At 43.2% G+C, this 17,944-nt stretch overlaps 6 non-coding genes across 6 annotated transcripts; 3 read left to right on the top strand and 3 right to left on the bottom strand.

The window, feature by feature from the left end:
* The first annotated feature begins 4,265 nt into the window (after window positions 1-4,265).
* TRNAM-CAU (transfer RNA methionine (anticodon CAU)) lies at window positions 4,266-4,338 on the top strand. The gene has a single exon. It is a non-coding gene; the product is annotated as a tRNA-Met (tRNA).
* A 1,863-nt stretch (window positions 4,339-6,201) lies between these two features.
* Window positions 6,202-6,274, bottom strand: TRNAK-UUU (transfer RNA lysine (anticodon UUU)). Its single transcript has one exon. It is a non-coding gene; the product is annotated as a tRNA-Lys (tRNA).
* Window positions 6,275-11,696: 5,422 nt separating this feature from the next.
* Window positions 11,697-11,769, bottom strand: TRNAM-CAU (transfer RNA methionine (anticodon CAU)). The gene has a single exon. It is a non-coding gene; the product is annotated as a tRNA-Met (tRNA).
* An 869-nt stretch (window positions 11,770-12,638) lies between these two features.
* TRNAL-AAG (transfer RNA leucine (anticodon AAG)) lies at window positions 12,639-12,720 on the top strand. The gene has a single exon. It is a non-coding gene; the product is annotated as a tRNA-Leu (tRNA).
* Window positions 12,721-15,006: 2,286 nt separating this feature from the next.
* On the top strand, window positions 15,007-15,078 carry TRNAQ-CUG (transfer RNA glutamine (anticodon CUG)). The gene has a single exon. It is a non-coding gene; the product is annotated as a tRNA-Gln (tRNA).
* Window positions 15,079-15,516: 438 nt separating this feature from the next.
* On the bottom strand, window positions 15,517-15,622 carry TRNAL-CAA (transfer RNA leucine (anticodon CAA)). The gene is made up of 2 exons: window positions 15,585-15,622; window positions 15,517-15,562 (listed from the first exon to the last, which is right to left on the bottom strand). It is a non-coding gene; the product is annotated as a tRNA-Leu (tRNA).
* Between the last annotated feature and the right edge of the window lie 2,322 nt (window positions 15,623-17,944).

The following is a 17,944-nucleotide window of genomic DNA, read 5'->3' on the forward strand; positions in this document are numbered from 1 at the left end:
ATTATGTATCATTCTGTAATATTTGCTTTTCGATTGCATAACTGTTATTACTTAAACAGAATAATAGGACTAGCTAATAATGGCAATTAGTAGTAATTTATAGTAGGGCTAAATACATAAATAATATGTTTGGGAAAGAGATAATATGTTTTAGTATTTCTATCTGTTCTCATGCAGTAATTTAATTTTAAAACTCTTTATTGGATATTTAAGTCTCATAGGCTATATTATTTCAACTTTAAGGTACGTTAATAAAGGAAAACATAAATACAAAATGTAAAATACAGTAAGAATGTAAAAGAAGAACATAACTACAATAAAACTACTTAAGCAGATATTACCTATATTTAATGAAAAAAATGGCACTTCTTTCTGTTCTGTGAAACAAATTGAGTATCTTTACCCTTTCTGTTTCTTTTTCCAATTTTTTTTCTGTGACCTGTCTGCAACATTTAAGACATCTTTATTTTCTTTAATAGAGTGGTAATACTGAATACAGTCAAAGATAAAATTCACTTTGAATTGCAGCTCTGCTCTCTTACCAAGCCCATATTACTTAGATTCCTGGTATCATTCTAGTGTGATAAAATCACACTAAATATCCTCTCAACAAAAGCATTTGAGCATTGAATACTCAGTATTTTACTTACTAGCAATAGCAGGCTGTTGCAGCAAGCTGAGATCGCACCACAGTACTCCAGCCTGGGCAACAGAGGGAGACTCCATCTCAAAAAAATAAATAAATAAAATGAAATAAATAAATAATAAACTTGGGAAACAAAGCTTGGATTCCAAATAAATTGTATTTTTAGCAAGAGATTGATAAAGTCCTATTTAACTTGCATTCTGAAGCAGTCTTTTTTTTTAAAAAAAAAAAATCTTTTCTTAGTGTATGAATCTTTATGTCACAATCTACATAACATAACATTGTTAAAATTAATGTGAGGCTATTGTTTTGGAATGAACTCCTGCACTAGGTTCCAACAGACCAGACCAAACCAGAAGGGAGTCACTTGTGCAGGGTACCAAGTGATCAAACTGAACTTTAAAACAGGTCAGTTTTCCAAAAAACAGGAGATTCAGAGCAACCAGTAGAAAAGGGTCCAATCTACCTCAGCCAGCATGATAAGGAAGTATTCTCTGCTTTAACCCTACAAGGAAAGTCACTTTGAAATTACCAATCCACTTATTGTTCCTTGTTTGTAGTTTCTTCAGCCTGTTCTACCTATAAACCTCATCTCCTCATCAGAGCACCTTCTTATTTCGTAGATGAGATGCTGCCTGATTCATAAATTGCTAATAAAAGTTGATCTGATCTTTAACCTACGTGTGTTGAAATTTTGTTCTTTGACAACATGGAACAAATGAAACTGTAAATTTCTGTTTTACGATAGTTCTTTTCTCCATTCTCACTCTTAAAATATTTTCAAATTAGAGAATAGCATTCCTCTTGCTGCACACTTTGAAAATATGATTTTACACCAAGTAAACATTTTAACATCTATCCTATGGCCAGGAATAATGATAGTCAACTTCAGACATTTCTAAGGAGGCTACCTCCTTTCGTTTCTATAAAGTGAAAAATCTTATTGTTTCTGCACATTTTGAGGAAACTAAAAAGTGACCATAAATCTCAATAAGGCATGAAAGCCTCAATATCACCAGTAAGCAAATCACAGTCCTTCTTAGCAATGTTGTTTGTTTTGTTTTGTTTTGTTTTGTTTGAGACGGAGTTTCGCGCTTGTTGCCCAAACTAGAGTGCAATGGCGCGATCTCGGCTCACAGCAACCTCTGCCTCTGGGGTTCAAGCGATTCTCCTGCCTCAGCCTCCCGAGTAGCTGGGATTACAGGCATGTGCTACCACACCCCGCTGTTTTTTTGTATTTTTAGTAGAAACGGGGTTTCACCATTTTAGCCAGGCTGGTCTCAAACTCCTGACCTCAGGTGATCCACCCGCCTCGGCCTCCCACAGTGCTGGGATTACAGGCCTGAGCGGTCATGCCGGGCCTCTCAGCAGTGTTGTGAACAACGTGTGCAGAACAGTTCACATGTAGGATCTTTTCATTTTCTTTGGTAAAAAGTTTATAGTCTGAATGGAATTTGCCAAAATTTACATTTGCACTGTCTGGCAAATATGCAGATAGATGAGCAAGGTCTAACTTGTAGTTGACCAACGAATCAATAATGATTGTTTATGTTTCAAGTGGTTTCATTAAGTCTTCATACATACCAAGAAAGATGATTTTCAACATCAGCTGGTCATCTGACAGAATCAGCTCTCCACTGCAAAAGACCAATATGTGGTATCCGATTTTCCTCTTGTTCACCTACGAGATGCAACCTCTGAATCAGGAAATAGAGTAATTAAGGAAGCCATAAAATAATGTGTGTTCTTTTCTAATATTCTGCCCAATGCCATTTTCTTGTATTTATTTTTAATTTTAATTTTCTTTAAAGTCTGCTTGTAAGCAAGCCCAATGCTATTCTCTACAGAGCGTTGGCATCACTTTTGGGAGACAAAAACTCTTTTGATTGGTTCACAAGTTCTTGCCTGTCTCATCCCAGACTGGAGAGATGCAGTGTCCCTGTGTACTTTCACATCCAAATCTGTTTTGAATATTGCGTAGTATGCTCTGTTTTGATTATTTATTCTCCAAATCCAGTTGTATGTGTCCTTCTATCTGTCATTCAAGTAACAGTCTGTTTAGACTTTTTCAGTGCTCTCTGGGTTATGCTGGCATTCGCATGATAATCGTTCTCGTTTTCGTTATCTAAACTCTAAAAATCTGGCCATAGTATTCACAATGTTAAAAATTAAACAAGGCCGGGCGCGGTGGCTCAGGCCTGTAATCCCACCACTTTGGGAGGTCGAGGCGGCGGATCACTTGAGGTCAGGAGTTCCAGACTAGCCTGGCCAACAGACCTTTAGTCTCTACTAAAGGTACAAAAAATTAGCCGGGAGTGGTGGTGCAGGTTTGTAATCCCAGGTACTCGGGAGGCTGAGGCAGGAGAATCGTTTGAACCCTGGAGGCAGCGATTGCGGTGACCCGAGATCACGCCATTGCACTCCAACCTGGGCGACAAGAATGAAACTCCATCTCAAAATAAATAAATAAATTTAATTTAATTTAATTAAACGAGCGCTATCTCAATACAAACTAGCACTATGTAGACACGACAGTCTACAAAGACCGAGTGTTACGCTCACGATTACAAACGCTAACATCGCGCATTTAAGTCGCCTCACTCAGAGAGATGCACGGTCCAAGGTTGTCACCATCAGCGGCCAAGGGAAAAACGGCCACAACTACAAAAGTGGGATAACCTAAGCCCTATTATCCATTGGCAATAAAATCACTGTTACTTTCAGTCCTGGGGCAGGGGTGGGAACAAGGGTGGGGTTATCACTTTTTGTGTGTGTGTAATCTCTCCAACCTATCGCCAAAAACCGAAAGCCCAGACTTTTCACATCCCAGGTAGGGTTTTCCTGGGAGGTGGGTCTTTGAGTGCTAAACCTCAGACAATCCCCTGGCAAACAAAGTCAGTGGAGAAGATAAGCTTTTCACCCGTTCCTGCTTATTACTACCGCTCTCACATCCTAGCAGATGCCCAAGAGTTTGCACCAAGAGCTTCATGCAACCATGAAGTTGCATTTGTCCAAATCCCTTTGGACTTCCTCAAGACCGAGACGGAGGCGTGATTGGGAAGACGGCAGTGGGACTAGGGAAGGTATTTTCTTAAAACAGACGGCCTCACAAGAGGTTTGCTGTACATTAGGAAAGCCTTACAAGAAGTTTGAGCACATGAGATAGCGACAGGTGGAGACGCCTGTCAAAGGACGTTGTTTTGTTGTTTGAGATAGTAAAAGCTTCAATGCTTCCCGATGGGAAACACTAGATCACTTTTCCTGTGGGAAAGAACCGGTATGAAGGGAGAGAGGAAACAGGCTGGTTTCCTGTTCTCTCCAGACAAAATGGATGGACGCCCGTGCAGGTTAAGTGTCAGGTTTCTGGACAGGACGTTTAGGAAATTTTCTACTTGAGGTGAGAAGTGGGGAGTCATCAGCTCAGAAAGAGACGGCCAAAAGCAGCGGATCAACAGCGACTTTCTTGATCTGATTCAAGTTTTGGAAGCTGTTGAGCTTTTAAGAGGTTTCATAAGAATATTTTATCTTAGAAATTTAAAATACGGGTAATGTAGACTTTAAAAGTTTAAATGAAGTAAAATCAGTGTTGAACATACCTGACGAAAACCCACTGCTGTATGCCTCCTTAGCGCAGTAGGCAGCGCGTCAGTCTCATAATCTGAAGGTCCTGAGTTCGAACCTCAGAGGGGGCAGCTGCTGTTTTGTCCCCAACTTAAAAAACTAACCGTATTTGTTCATTATATAATTATCTCTATAATTTCTTGGCCCCGTATATGTTGTCAAACAGATCAAGTCTCAGCTCTCTCAGTCCCGACGGATTATCAAGTTCCAGTAAATCTCTTTTAGTTCTTGTAGTACCATCTCTTTCCAGAGGGCATACTGTTTTGTCCGAGTTCCTCTGATCTCAATTCCCTCTTGGGACAGTATCCTCCTACCGGTGCAACTTAATCTATTGAAAAAATGAATAGACAGACGAAAACCTGATATTCAATTTGTTATGGCAGCCCTAAGAAACTAACACACCATCCCTTCTCTCACTCACCAGCCTCCCATCACGTCACCTCAAGCTGTTTTATTTTCTTCATATAATTTTTACTACATAAAGTTTCCTTGTTCTTTTATTTTTTAACGTCTTCATTGTCTGTTGCCCACCCATCCTCCTAGATTGTAAATTGCGGTAGAGACTGAATTTGTTTTATCCACTTCTGTATTTTCAGTGCCTAGTACAGTATCTGATAAACAAGTATTTCTCAAATCAATCACTTAATTTGCATATTAAATGTTATGGTTTTCTTTCCATGCTTCCTGTCACTATCTTACTCCACAAAATCAACATCTCAAACTTAGATTATTTGCAATCATTACCCCAGCAGTTACACATACTGAAATTCATCTTGCAGGCTATACCTCTCTGGCCCAGTTTGTGCTGGAAAAAGAGAGGGCTCTCCTTAGGCATCTCCTCCAAAATGTCTGGACTTTAGGGGTCTGTATTTCAGGACAGCTTTCTTAACAGTTCATTCTGGGGTCGACTTAAGAAAATGTTTTATAGGGAACATCTTAACAGCTTCTTCTGGACCCTAGGCCTCTGGTTCCAGGAGTCTGCAGCTTCCACAGTTAAGGAAATACTGTTAAAGATTTGGGAGAAGCCTAAGAGCTGGGTTGTCTGGCTGTTCAGGCAGCTTTTCAGAGACCGCTTTATCTTTATTGGAGCCATCACAATTCAGAGTCTATTCCTCTCCTTTGCAGAATCAGACACTATTTTTATTTTATTTATTTATTTGTTTTATTTGTTTTGAGTCTCGCTCTGTCTACCAGGATGGAGTGGTGCGGCTTGATCTCGGCTCGCCGCAACCTCTGCCTCCCGGATTCCAGAGATTCTCCTGCCTCAGCCTCCCCAGTAGCTGGGATTACAGGCGCGTGCCACCACGCCCGCCTAATTTTTGTATTGTTAGTAGAGACTGGTTCACCATGTTGATCCGGCTGATCTCGAACTCCTGACGGCAGGTGATCTGCCCGCCTAGGACTCCCAAAGTGCTGGAATTACAGGCGTAAGCCACCGGGCCCCGTCAGAAACTATTTTTAAATTAACTTAGCTTTTCAGACTTGCACGGCTGACTCACAATAACTAAATGCCAGAAACATATCAAGCCAGAATATGAACATATTATAACTTTCTTGATAATTGATCAGTATATTCCCTCCTATGTAAAATAAACTCTGTACTGGAAAGCAAGTAACAACAGAAGATTACTCTGGCACCTGTAAACAGAGTAACAGGAATAATAAAATATTAAATACTTCGTATTCTAAGGTTATCCTTAAATGCTAGCTTTCTTCAGAAAATCTGGGGCTATCTCACTGTAGAGGTCCCATGTATTCACCTCACTACTTTTATTTTGCATCAGAGTTACTTACCTATCTGTGGGTTGAAATTTGGGGCTCTAAAGGGTTTTGTGAAATTTTGCAGTATATGTAATCTGTCCAAAAGTAAATGATACTTTTCTTTTAGCTTTTCAAACGTGAAGTGAGTATCAGATGCCAAAAACCGGAAGTCACGCCCGAACAGGGACTTGAACCCTGGACCCTCAGATTAAAAGTCTGATGCTCTACCGACTGAGCTATCCGGGCTCCCTGTGAGGGCACTTCTTCCTGCGTATTCCAGAGTAAGAGGGTGTACAAACTCGATACCTTCCGATCTAAATCCTGTCCACGACCCTTTTCTTTATTCCCATCTACATTTTTGTCCCCTTTGAATATGGCTCACAGTTATTTTCGTCCCCAGCTCATGGAAAAAATTAACTCCCATCCTTGTGTAATGTAATCCAAACAATTACTTGTAAAAGTAATGTAAAACTACAGACGTAATCGCCGGGTTTGTCTGGTATTTAGTCTTCAAAGGTTATGCTCCAGTCTTGCCTGTGACCTTAAGAATACCTGTCACACGGGCGCCGTGGCTCACTCCTGTAATCCCAGCTCTCTGGGAGGCCGGGGCGTGCGATCACAAGGTCAGGAGATCCAGACCATCCTGGCCAACATGGTGAAACCTCGTCTCTACTAAAATACAAAAAATTAGCCGGGCGTGGTGGCGCACGCCTGTAGTCCCAACTACTCGGGAGGCTGAGGCAAGGGAATTGGTTCAATCCGGGAAGGGAAGGTTGCAGGGAACCGAAATCACGCCACTTGCACTTCAACCTGGTGACACAGCGAGACTGTGGGGAAAAAAAAAAAACAACCACCTGGCACAAAGAGCGCACAAAAATAGGTTTTGAGAACTTACTTTGAGCAAGGCGCTCAGCTGTTGCCCTGGGGTTATTGCAGTGCAGAGGTACTACCTCAGCCCTTGGGGGGTTCATACTTTAAAAGGGAAAGGCAGCAATTAAAGGACAAATTACACTCTGTTTAAACAGCCATTGTGATAAATGCTCTCAATAAAAGTTTAGGTTACAAAATGTTGAGAAAAACAAGCATAATCTCATGACCTAACTTTGCAAATTCAATGAGATAATATATAAGCAAACTCTTGCTGACATTTCCGTGAAAATTAAGTGTTATCACAATTGTTAATCTTATTGTAAAATAGATCATTTAGAACACTGTATTTAACCATTTTGGTTGTGCCACTTTAGACAAGTTTCTTAATCTCTCAACCACTTCACTTCCTTAAATCTCACAACAGAAATCCCTTCCTCAAAGACTAGGTTTAGCACAATGGTTGTCATGTGGTACATTTCTGATCATGCATTTATTTATGCTACTATTGCAAAACAGATTCGAGGTTATCTGCACAACTATACTATAAGATAAAGTGAAAAATGTTAACAGATTTAAATCAAGATAAAGAGAACATAGAGGAAGAAAAGTAAGGTGAGACAAAATAATGCACACTGTAAATCACACTCTGCCCCCTGTCTTCAAGAGCATGGATTATAAAGGGAGATGACCTCTGCCAGCAGATTAGAGAAGACTTCTCCCAGGAAGTGATGTTTAAACTGAAAACTAAAGGCCTAGTTGGACAAAAATGTGACTCCAGCATTCCAAGAAGATCAAAGAGCAGAGCACTTTCAGACACCTGAGAGAAGTCCTGAGCAGTTTGTGTACAGAGAGCTCAAGAGAGTGTTGATGAGGGTGGGGGCTGAGGTAGACAGGAAGGCAGGGACAGACCAGTGACTCACAGGCTCAGAGGTTATGGCTAGTAGTACAGAAAGCTGACTGCACCCTAGCAGCAATGTGAAGCCACTGGGAATTCTAAGCAGGAAGGAACGACATGATGAGATTACTTTTAAGAGCACACTGGCTTTATGTAAAGAATGAGTCAGAGTGGAGGAAGAGATGATGCAAAAACATAAATTAGGCCATTGTGCAGAAGAAGGCCATCCAGACATGGCTTAGCGACTACGTGGCAGTGGGGAGGAATGCTGCAGAGAAACTGGGGAACAACTAGAAGAAAGAAAATGTGGGCCCAGACTGCCCCTGGGAACCTGGAGGGCAGGAGTTGTCAAGATGTCTCAGCTGCTTATTTACCAAAAGAAGCTCTTTACAGGAAAAGGCAATAATAAAGCAAAACAGGGCAAGGCCAGTGGCTCCCGCCTGTAATCCCAACATTTTGGGAGGCAGAAGTGGGCGAATCACTTGCGGTCAGGAGTTCCAGACCAGCCTGGCCAACATGATGAAACTCCGTCCGTCTCTACTAAAAATACAAAAAGTAGCCAAATGTGGTGGCGCATGACTGTAGTCCCAGCTACTTCAGGAGGCTGAGGCAAGAGAATCACTTGAACCTGGGAGGCAGAGGTTGTAGTGAGCGGAGATCACACCACTGCACTCCAGCCTGGGTGACAGAGCAAGACTTCATCTCAAAAAAAAAAAGAAAAAAGAAAAAAGAAAAATTAGAAATAAAGCGGAATATGGCCGGGCGCGGTGGCTCAAGCCTGTAATCCCAGCACTCTGGGAGGCCGAGGCGGGCGGATCACGAGGTCAGGAGATGGAGACCATCCTGGCTAACACGGTGAAACCCCGTCTCTACTAAAAATACAAAAAGTAGCCAAATGTGGTGGCGCATGACTGTAGTCCCAGCTACTTCAGGAGGCTGAGGCAAGAGAATCACTTGAACCTGGGAGGCAGAGGTTGTAGTGAGCGGAGATCACACCACTGCACTCCAGCCTGGGTGACAGAGCAAGACTTCATCTCAAAAAAAAAAAAGAAATAAAGCGGAATAGGAAACGGCACCTTGTAGCTTTTGAGAGTTCTCTGGGAGCATAGAGCATTTATTCTGCTCTTGATGAGCTTTGTGAAAACCTGAGGCAACTGCTGCTAGTTTAAACCAGTAAGCAAGGCCTGGATGACCAAATAATAACAAGGAGAAAAAAAATAAAAAATAATAAATAATAAAAAATAAAAAAATAAAAAAAGAAGGAGAATTTTGGGAGGAAGTGATCTCTCCAGAGACAGTCAACATGGGATAAATGAATACAGGCTGAGTAAGTCCTTGACGGGGGCTTCCAAAATGTTGCCACACGGATGGCATTCAAATCTCCTAGAGTCACTGTTAAAAACCCAGATTCAGGCTGGTTGCGGTGGCTCACACCTATAATCCCAGCACTTTGGGAGGCCCAGGTGCACGGACCATCTGAGGTCCGGAGATCGAGACCAGCTTGACCAACATGGAGAAACCCCATCTCTACTAAAAATACAAAATTAGCTGGGCGTGGCGGCGCATGCCTGTAATTCCAGCTACTCAGGAGGCTGAGGCAGGAGAATCACTTGAACCACGAGGTGGAGGTGGCAGTGAGCCAAGATCATGCCATTGCACTCCAGCCTGGGCTCCAGCCTGGGCAACAAGAGCGAAACTCCATCTGAAAAAAAAACAGTTTCACAGTTTCTATCTCAGACTCACTGAATCAGAATATTCTCAAGGTCTGGCTGACCTCCGCAACTTAACTCACTGTTATCTTTTCTCTGCCCTGTGCAGTGAATTCCCTCTCTGAACATGATCCTGACCTCTGAGACCCTACATGATCTATGTGCATCATGTAGGGTCTATGTGTATCTAACCCCCTCATCTCCTATCAAGTTCTCCCTTGTTTACTGATCTTCAGCCGCACTATTCTCCTCCGTCGTTCCTTGAACATGCCAACTGCATTCAGGCCAAGCCTTTTGTAATTACTGTTCCCTCGGCCTGAAATTCTCTTTTCCCTGAAAGCCTCACAGCTCACTCACTCACTTCCTTCAAGTCTCTGTTCAGATGCCTCCTCATCAGGAAGGCCTCCTTCGTCACCCTTTATTATAAAGCAATCTCCTCCCCTTTGTTCTCCATTCTCTTGCTCTTTTTCTTCATGGCATGTATTACCACCTCACATTTTATATATCTGGTTGAGTTTATTCTTTATCATTCCCCACTAAAATGTAAACTCCATGAGAGCAGAAGCTTTTTCTGTTGTGTGGAGTGCTATCCCTGCACCCACTATGTATCGTTCAGGTCTAGTTAAGAAATAAGGCCTGGCACGGTGGCTGATGTCTGTAATCCCAGCACTTTGGAAGGCCGAAGAGGGCGGATCACTCGAGGTCAGGAGTTCAAGACCAGCCTGGCCAACATGGTGAAACCCCGTCTCTGGTAAAAATACAAAAATTAGCTGGACGTGGTCACAGCGGGTATCTGTAATTTCAGCTATTTGGGATGCTGAGGCAGGAGAATCGCTTGAACCTGGGAGGCAGAGGTTGCAGTGAGCCGAGATCACGCCACTGCACTCCAGCCTGGGCGACCGAGCAAGACTCTGTCTCAAAAAAAAAAAAGAAAGAAAGAAAGAAAGAATAAGACTAGGTATTTCAACTAGGCACAACATAGTAACTCAGAGGTAATAACTACTGGGAAGTAGCTACCACCTTGTGGGGCTGGAAGAATGAAAAGGAAGAGGTTGAGACCACTAAGAAAAGGCACCCTGGAGTGCTAAAGAGGACGCGCTGCAGCTAGACTAGTACTTATTTATGTAAGGGACAGTGAGACATTCTGGAATGCATGAAGAGAACAAACAGAGATGGGACTCAACTGCCATTGTTGGAGTGACCTGATAGGAAGAACAAAATTTAGAAAGTAGCCCTTGCTTCTCTCCTCTTGCTTTCTAGTCTCTTTCTGTTTCCTCTTATTGACAGAACACAAGAGGAAGCCAGTGGGCAAAGGTGTTTGGGAAATGTCATTTGCAGGTGCCCAGCCCCAATGTCACAAAACAAAGTATACGAGGATGATTTTAAAGCTGAGAGGGAATGGATTAATAGGAACACAGCTTTGAACAAAGTAGGACTCAAGAGCAGCACATTAATTATCAGTCTTGTTCATTACTATTTGAGTTAGGGGCTCATCTTGACTATAAATATCAGCCTGTCTTCTTCACTTCTTCTTTCTCTTTTTACCCCTTCCTGCATCTGGTAGTTTGGATGACTCATATCCAGTCAACAGGACTGGAAGCAAGAGAAAAGGTTCAATGCAATGAGATTGAGAGGGTAGTTTTTTGTTAGCTTTTTGTTTCCTTTATTTTTTCATATGGAGTGTTATTGGTGGCAACCTGGTGGTAAGCCATTCCAGAAGAATGGTAAAAGATAACCAAGTCAGTAATTGATAATTAGATTCTATACCTTCCACACCCCTAGTACAACCCTCCACCCACTCTTTCTTCTCTTAGCACTCTAAAACTGGTAAGTTTCTTGACTCTGGTGTTTTTAAAACAAAGACAAATGCCAAGCATATCTGAAAAAACATTTGAAAATGCTACCAGCTCTATCTCCAATTGGTATGCAGGGCGGGAGGGGAGATGCGAAGAATTTTGGAGAATTTATGTCTTAATAAAAATCACTGTTTTGTAACTGAACATGGTTCTATTAAGCAGCAGTTACCCTTTCTGTTCCATCAAATCAATTTCCTTAGATTTTTTCTTTTTTCCTTACCAGACATATTGTACTCTTTTCTACAGAGAAAGCGGAGTAAGAACAAGGATTTGCCAACTTCCTTCGTTGTCTTACTCATTTTGGGTCAAGAAGAAGAAAAATGGCAAAACAGATACGTTGCCCCCTCTGAGGTTCGAACTCAGGACCTTCAGATTATGAGACTGACGCGCTGCCTACTGCGCTAAGGAGGCAACTGTCTAATCCCCTATAAGCAAGGGCTCTACCAATGTGATTATGAGGACTATTAATAAGGTTTTAAGTTCTCTGAATTATAGTGTTTCAAAATAAGATGGAAATATGATTTAATTCACTTCTAAAACACTTTGGATGACAAAACTACGTAGTACAAGGCAGGGGCCAACTCCTAAACCAACCTCGTTCCCCCATAGCCCTTCCTAAAGAGACTTAAAGGGCTGCGAAGGCAGTTGAGTCCAGACTTTGCAAAAGTCCTTCCTGTACGGGGCCCTGGATTTCTCATCTCATTTCTGGGCCAGGAACGAGCAGTCTTTCCCTCTATGATTCGGGCTTTCGTAGATGTATCGCCTCTGAAACGAAGACAAGACAAATAATAACGAGTGCACTCTTCTCCCTTGTGAAGTTCCGTGGAGACGCTCGGTCCCTTGAAAAGGACGAAGGGCTAGGGGAGGAGGTCTCAGGATTTTTCCACGCTTTTCTTGGAAGCAACAGCCTCAAACCAAACGGTTGGACTTGCTTATTCCTGAAGTCTAGAGGCTTACTTCCTGGAGTCCAAGTGGATGTGGAGCCCATGGCGTCCTCTGGCGCTCTCGGTCTCTTCGACCCCTTTTTATTGTGTTGATGACAAATGGGGCAAGATTCCCTTCCTGCACCACCTGCAGCATCCTGTCCGGGATCCACCTGGGAGCTGCAAGGAAGCAAAGTGTTGGGGATTGGGGATTCTCGGGCTGTGCTGAGAAGTGAGGAAAGCTGAAGAAGGGGCCCGAGGGTAGGATTTATAGCGATGTGGGAATGGGAATGAAAGGACTGGAAAGGGGCGACAGTCACTTGGGTGAAAGTGCAAGCGATGACACAACTTGCGGACGGTAGCGTGGCCGAGCGGTCTAAGGCGCTGGATTAAGGCTCCAGTCTCTTCGGGGGCGTGGGTTCGAATCCCACCGCTGCCAGAGTGAGTTTCTTTTCTGACCCAGGAGAGGTCCATTTTCAAGCCTTGTGTGGGCAGTTCTCACAGCCTCCTAAGTGAGGCAGGTTCCTCTTCTGTTTCCCAAGGGGCCACCGATAACACCCATATATACAGTCCCCCAAACAGTGCCCAACTGTTTCTCGATTTAGGAGCTCAGAAATCTCTTACCCTAGTTATTCCCTTCAGTGGCCTTCATGTGTTTTCATTCACTTTGCAAGATTTGTGAACCAATCATGGGCAATTCTAACGAAAAAGTACAACCTTCTTAACTCCAGACTCAAGAATAAATAAGCCACGCACGCTCATCTGCCCTATTTTCCATTGTCTTCTCCAAGGATAAATGTGCTAAGGCTGACAAAACAAACGAACCAACAAACGAAACAGTCACCAGACACCTAGAGCCTTTCCCCCTTCACCTATCCTCAGAGAGCAGTTTAAGGCCCTTAGTTGAACACAGCTGAAGAGTTCGCTTTTAAGATTCTGATATTATCTTAAACAGTAACCATTTTTTATTTTCTTTTCCTTTTCTTTTCTTTTTTCTTTTTTTTAAAGAAATAGGGTGGAGGCTCATAGAATAAAAAGAATGACAACTGTTTTAGGGAAGAAGGACTTGATCCGTTATCTACCTGGATCTGGAGCAGTTTAGACCATCTTTTAAGGCTAGGAGACTCGAGGAAATAGAATGGAGAGTTTGTGTGTGCAGGGAGGTGGGTAGATGCTTAGGAGCACTTTACAGTCATCTAGCCAGAAGTCTTTTAATTTCACTGCTTCCTTCCTCACCTTCCAAAAGATGTATCCAATACATACTAATTGAGCAGGTATTTTGTAACAGGCACCTTGCTTGGTTGGAGATACAACGAAAGGATGAATATCAGCAAATGATTCCAGGGTTTCTTAGCAATTCAGTCTTGAGAGACTAGAGAGGCACATTAAGTATAATTGACCTAGGCCGGGCGCGGTGGCTCACGCCTGTAATCCCAGCACTTTGGGAGGCTGAGACGGGCAGATCACGAGGTCAGGAGATCGTTAGACCATCCTGGCTAACACGGTGAAACCACGTCTCTACTAACAATACAAAAAGTTAGCCGGACGTGGTGGCGGACGCCTGTAGTCCCAGCAACTCGGGAGGCTGAGCCAGGAGAATGGCGTGAACCCGGGAGGTGGAGCTTGCAGTGAGCTGAAATTGCGCCACTGCACTCCACCCTGTACGAAAGAGCGAGACTCCGTCTCAAGAAAAAAAAAAAAAGCATAATTGACCAATAATTAATATTAAGATTGACTAAAGTAGTAATTTATACCTGAGTATTTCTTCCAGACATGCTACGTATATATGTGGTCTATTTGTTTTATGTTGTTCTTATAGTTACTAGATAAATAACCACGTTATCTTAATAAAGTTAAGATTTGAAAAAATAAATGACTACGTCCAGCACTATAACATCTTCGTTGGGTCATCCATACTAAAGGATACCTATTTGTGGGGCCATCTGGACGCTAAGATGTCCACCTGGGAGCTGGGACCTGGAAAGATGAAAGAAGATAGGAGGAAGATAGGAGGAGGAGGAGGAGTTCCCTTTTGAACTTGTAAAATTTAGCCTAGCGAATGAAGGCAAAAAAGAAGTCTAAAGTCTCCCAAAAGTCTAAGTTGAGCTGTCCCACTGAGTATTGATTCATTCGTTCATTCATTCACTCATTCTTTCATTTATGCATTCACGCAGCAAACATTGATTGAGCTTCTACAAAGTAGCAGACCGTGGGCTATCAAAGAGGAGTGAGACTCAGTCCTGCACTTAAGGCATTTTGCAGGAATGCGGGAGACAGATTTTAAAAATTCAAGCCCATGGTTACAACTGAGGGGCAGTGCCAAGATACTCGGAGGTTGTTCTAGAGGCATCTGTAGGTATCGTACGATGAATAAATGAGACTGTAGAAAGTAGATAGTATATTTTGCTTTTCTCTCTTTTCTCCCTTTCAAACCGCGAGACTAAAATTCAAGTTATCTTTTCGTGGGCTGGAAACGGAAGAAAAATCTCCAGGAATAACCATATTCCCAGATCAGTATACTGCGCTGCCCCAAGGATGGAAAGAAACCTGGGAGAAAGGCGCAGTGGAAGCAGTGTGTGAGCCCTCCCTCTCCCATCCCTGTGTTTGGCACTCCAAAACAAAATTGATAAAAAAAACTGCCCCTGCAAAATTACTTTAAATCAATTAGTAAGTAGAAGAAAAGAGAGATCCCAGGTGGATCGAATATCCGGCTTCTGCTAAGGAGGGTTCCATGGTGTAATGGTTAGCACTCTGGACTCTGAATCCAGCGATCCGAGTTCAAATCTCGGTGGAACCTTTCATATTTCTCTCTTTTTGCCCTGCTTCCGGTAACTTGAGCGTGAACCTTGCTGCTTTCAATTTCAGTTTCATCACTTTGATTTTTGATGGTGTCTGGCCGTGAGGAAAAACATGTAATCTGCATTCCCAATAACCTATGAGCTCAGGGCCAGTATGTAATAATGGAGTCTGTATACATGTCTTTCTACTCCTACCTAGTCTGGTTTCCTCCCAGGACGCCTCTGGGTGAGTGCTCATGTAGTAAATGAATGCGCCTTTTAAAGAACTGACCAAAGCAGAGCAAAACGTGATTCACTATTAAACAGCGAACAAGACTAAAAAGGAAGGGGATAGATCTCATTGAGAGTGTATCATTTTAGTTAGGATAGAAAACGTAGAGAGAATGAAAACACAGAAATGGCTGAGAAAGTAAAGTGGAGGGAGAATAAAATACGTGTGTCAGAAGTGGGATTCGAACCCACGCCTCCATTAGGAGACCAGAATCCTCAACACGGGGAAGCCAAGCTTGAGTCTGGCGCCTTAGACCACTCGGCCATCCTGACACCTGGGATAGTTGCGCTCGCAAATCAATATAATCTTTAATTGTAATGAATGTGTAACCAGTGTAAGTCATTACTACGTTCGCGGTTTAATGAAAGAAATGGAAAAGGAAATCCCTACAAGTTAACAAAACGTTCTATCTAAATGGAATCGGGAACCGTAAGTCAACTCGCGAGGCTCTCCTCCCAATTCAGGCTAGAATTCAGCGTTTCTCGCCCCTCGCCCCCTTCTACACTTCCCTGCACGTCCCGGGTACGGGGCGCGAGCATCCTAACAACCCAGCCGCGACTCTCCCCTGAACGAGAAAGAACACATAGCATGACAAGAAAAAACTCACATCCAGCACAAGAAACAACATATAGCACGGGGGCTGTTCCCGAGATGCTGCTTAGCAAACCAAAGAGCTCAGCAGGGAAGACATGAGTGAGCCAATGTAGACCGGAAGTGAAGCAGGAGAGTTAGTAGAGACTGGGGGATGAATGGGGTCTTGAACATGAAGAATGACTGTCGATGTGAGTAACGAGAGTTAGTCAGGAGTTGAAAGAGGGTGAAGTGCAGGGGTGCAGAACCAGATTAGCATGAAGGAAGTGTCAGCACAGAGACGCAATCCCCAGATCTCTTCCCTCACCACATTCCCAGAAGTAGTCAAACAGGCTCATCTCCCCGCCCACTACCTCTCCCAGGAGGTTGAAGGAGTATGTCAAGGGAAACTGAGATAAAGTTTTCCAGACATAAAGAAAGACAGACGAGATATCCAAGTCAGTTTACGAGGAAAAAATAAAAATTAAATCAACGACAAACACTGGTATTTCAGGGTCTCCCAAAGAAATGGCTGGGTCTCCATAGAATTCCCAAAGACTCTCCAGTCTACAGGCTTGGCCCAAGTCCACAGAGCTTCCAGAATCAGGTGTTTTGTGCCTTACTTAAAATATGTGCGACAACCAAGGATAATCAGATGGTTGTGAAAACATTTCTACAATAAGACAAGGATGAATACCAACAGAAGGGGGCAGGAAGAACTTAAGAGGAAACAAATACAGTGGAGGAACCTGGATTTTGTTTGTTTTGTTTTGAGACAGACTCTCGCTCTGTCGCCCAGGCTGGAGTGCAGTGCCGCGATCTCAGCTCACTGCAAGCTCCGCCTCCAGGGTTCACGCCATTCTCCTGCCTCAGCCTCCCGAGTAGCTGGGACTACAGGCGCCCGTCACCAAGCCCGGCTAATTTTTTGGTATTTTTAGTAGAGACGGGGTTTCACCATGTTAGCCAGGATGGTCTCGATCTCCTGACCTCGTGATCCACCCGCCTCGGCCTCCCAAAGTGCTAGGATAACAGGCGCGAGCCACCGCGCCGGCCGGAACCTGGATTTTTAAAAACTTACTACAATTAATCCTTGGGAAAGTAAGAGAAGATACGCTGCACTCATGAAACAAAAAGGAGGGGGGAGCTCTTAATATTATTAATAATATTATAATGGCCGGAGTTTTAAAATTTTCTCCTTTTTTTTTGTATTCTTGAGACAGAGTTTGGCTCTTACTGCCCAGACTAGAGTGCAATGGCGCAATCTCGGCTCACATCAACCTCCGCCTCCCAGGTTCAACCGATTCTCCTGCCTCCGGAGTACCTGGGATTACAGGCATGCGCCACCACGCCCGGCTAGTTTTATGTTTTTAGTTAAGACGGGGTTTCTCCATTTTGGTCAGGCTTATACTGTAAAGGCTTGTGTACTTTATGTATATTTTACTTCAATAAATTAACAATATGAGACAGTTTATAATTTAATGTCAATTAAATGCTCTACAGCATAAGCTCTAAAAATGTTTGATATAGTTTGGATATTTGTCCCCACTCAAATTGGATATTTGTCTCATATTGAGATGTAATCCCCAATATTGGAGGTGGGGTCTGGTGGGGCCTCCTTCCTCCATTCTCGCCAGGCGACTTACCTGCTCCCCCTTTGTCTTCCGCCATGATTGGAAGTTTCCTAGGCCAGGCGCAGTGGCTCAAGCTTGTAATCCCAGCACTTTGGGAGGCCGAGGCAGGTGGATCACTTGAGGTCAGGAGTTCGAGACCAGCCTGATCAACATGATGAAACCGGTCTCTACTAAAAAAATACAAAATTAGCCAGCCGTGGTGTGAGCCAAGACAGCGCCATTGCACTCCAGCTTGCGCAACAAGAGCGAAACCCCGTCTCGGAAAAAAAAAACACACACACACACAGAAGTTTCCCAAGGCCTCTGCAGAAGCAGCTGCCACTATGCTTCCTGTACAACCCGCAGAATCATGAACCAATTAACACTCTTTTCTTATAAATTACGCAGTCTCAG

This window comes from Rhinopithecus bieti, unplaced genomic scaffold (genome assembly GCF_001698545.2).
Source record: "Rhinopithecus bieti isolate Rb0 unplaced genomic scaffold, ASM169854v2 scaffold_18466, whole genome shotgun sequence".
In the NCBI taxonomy this organism is placed as follows: domain Eukaryota; kingdom Metazoa; phylum Chordata; class Mammalia; order Primates; family Cercopithecidae; genus Rhinopithecus; species Rhinopithecus bieti.